This window comes from Nematolebias whitei, chromosome 11 (assembly GCF_014905685.2).
Source record: "Nematolebias whitei isolate Nwh7 chromosome 11, NemWhi1, whole genome shotgun sequence".
Taxonomy (NCBI): Eukaryota; Metazoa; Chordata; class Actinopteri; order Cyprinodontiformes; family Rivulidae; genus Nematolebias; species Nematolebias whitei.
In genome coordinates, this window is record NC_056508.1 from 49,761,292 (window position 1) to 49,764,015 (window position 2,724).

Sequence of the window (2,724 nt, forward strand, 5' to 3'; positions counted from 1 at the left end):
ATTTTTAGAGGACATGGTCACTCAGATTAAGCCTTCTGGTTCTCCATATGATGCTCTTCCACCACGCTTTCTTAAAGAGGTTTTCCCTTGTTTTAAACACTTGGTTCTTGACCTTTTTAACAGTAGTTTGTTATCTGGAGTAGTCCCTGCTAATTTTAAACATGCTGTTGTGCAGCCCCTATTAAAAAAACCTGGTCTCAATCCCACTGTGTTGGGGAATTTTAGGCCCATCTCTAAGCTTCCCCTCCTGTCAAAAATCTTGGAGAAAATTGTTTATGCTCAGTTAAAATCCTTCCTGGATGAACATAACATCATGGATGTGTTCCAGTCTGGATTTAAAACTCGCCATAGCACAGAGTCAGCTCTGCTGAGAGTTTTTAATGACGTCCTCCTGGCATGTGACTCAGGTGATCATGTGATTCATCCCTCTACCTTCCTGGAGCTGTTAAAAGAAATCAGAACAGAAGAGGGGTAGGAAGCTTCTAAGGTAAAGCTCAATCAGTCAGTCCATACCATCCACACCGAAGTCCAAGCAGAGAACAAACAGTCAGAAATACAAAACTTGCAAGCAGAAATAAAGGAAGTCAAGTCAATGTTTGCAGGCCTTACCACTCAACCTTAACCTAAAGTGCAAGTTATGGAACAGCATTCAGCTAATACTGATACAGCAACAAGCTTTAATCCTGAAGTAATAGCACCAAAAAAACAAGTCAAGCACCTTCAGCAAAAAGTGAACTCAAAGACTCCACGATGTCAAAATGCAGTTCCACAGGTTGTAATGGCAGTTAGCACACCAGCTAGGTTCTCAACAGAGAGCGAAGAACGCTTTTGCTGTCGTGGTGGTGAAAATGGTTGTGGCAGGAAAATGTAACAGACCTGAAAACCATCCCATCCATCCATTATCTTTACCCGCTTGTTCCATTTTGGGTCACAGGGGTCGCTGGTGCCCATGTCCAGCAATCACTGTGCGAGGAGCGGGGTACACCCTGGATGGGTCGCAAGTCCATCACAGGGCCACATAGAGACAAATGAGACAAACAACCATTCACTCTCTCACTCACAACTAGGGACAATTTAGAGTTACTAATCAGCCTAACATGCATGTTTTTGGTCTGTGGGAGGAAACCGGAGTACCCGGAGAAAACCCACACATGCACGGAGAGAACATGCAAACTCCACCCAGAAAGGCCCCTGGACCGGGGTTTGAACCAAGGACCTGCTCACTGAGAGGCAACAGCTCTACCAGTTGCGCCACCGTGCTGCCACCTGAAAACCAATGCAAAGTTATTCAGAGACTGCTCCATGCCCTCAAGAAAGCCAAAACCAATAGCCTACAGTCCAATGCTGCAGCCACACCCCTTACTGATCCTGATCCTGAAAAAGTGTTGTAGATCTGATTGAACCTATAGGCATACCTGAAGGCCTGATAGGCCCACCCTCAGTTGAGCCATTGAAAGTGAATGGACACTTATGTGATGCACTTTTGGACCGTGGTTCCCATGTTAGCATAATTTTTGAGTCCTAGTACAGAAAATGCCTGCCTAATTCACTTCACTTCTGGCAAGCTGATGGATGGCAGCTCCCTCCGGCTTCTCTGCAGTCTTTTATCATGAAACTGACCCGTTTTTTGAACCCGACTACAGTTGGTCCTCCTTCCAACCGAATTCGGAGTTCAGTGACTCAGAGAGCCGGACGGAACCGTCCAAAAATATATTTTGGTCCAAGATCGGCCGCTCCCACCCCACAGGTCACTCTGAGCGCACCCTGTCGGCCAGGTGACCCCTCAAGCTGGGGAGTCATTGCACGAAGGTCCGGTGTTTTTTCTCTCTCTCTCTGGACCCCAACGAACTTCTCATCTGGACCTTTGTGGTTCTACCTGGTTCCAACGAGAATCGCCGAGTGGTATTTCGCTGGTTTTCTGCTGGACTGGCCCTCGTGGTGTCTTCATTGGTGTGGGGGAAGTGTACCTGTGACCCCCAAACTGGACCAGAACCGAACCGAATTGGCTCTGGGGGACTTCATCTTTAACAGAGCCGGTCTCAGCTTCAGTGAGCAGCCCGTTACTTTTAACAAAGGACTGTCCACCTCCATGGAATCGCTGTGTTCGCCTGGAGGAGACGTTCTGATGCTTTGAAGTGCTGCCGGAACTGGACTGGAGCAGAACCAGGCCAGGGACAACTTCAGCCTCTTCGTCTCTCGTGCTGTGGAGCGCCGGAGCCAGACTCGAGCAGAACCGGACCAGTGACGACTTCAGCCTCAGCCTCTCCGGTCAGTCTCGTAGTTTTCACTGGGGGTGCCTCTCGTCCTGTCGGGTGCGGAAGTGACGTGCAGAGAAGTGGAGGAGCTGCGCTGTGTGGTGCTAGAGAGAAGTTCGGAGTTTGCATCGGAGTTGCGGCAGGCCTCCATCCAAACAACTAGATAATAATTATTTTTATTCCGGATCACACTGTTGTCCCTTGTTGACCTGAAACAAGCTAAAACCATGCCTTTCATTTCAGGAGGATTTTCTGGCAGCTCGCTCTGCTATTTGCTACAAATTATCTATTTCTGCCTGTTGGTTCTGGGCCCAGACCAAACAAAACCGTCCTGAAAAATCTTCCATCTTAGACCTGTTTCTAACAAATATGCCTCACAAATTCCCTGGTATAGGTGTATCCGCTAACATTTTGAGTGATCATTGTGTAACAGCGACTCTTAGAGATATTAAACTTTCACCTTCTAAGC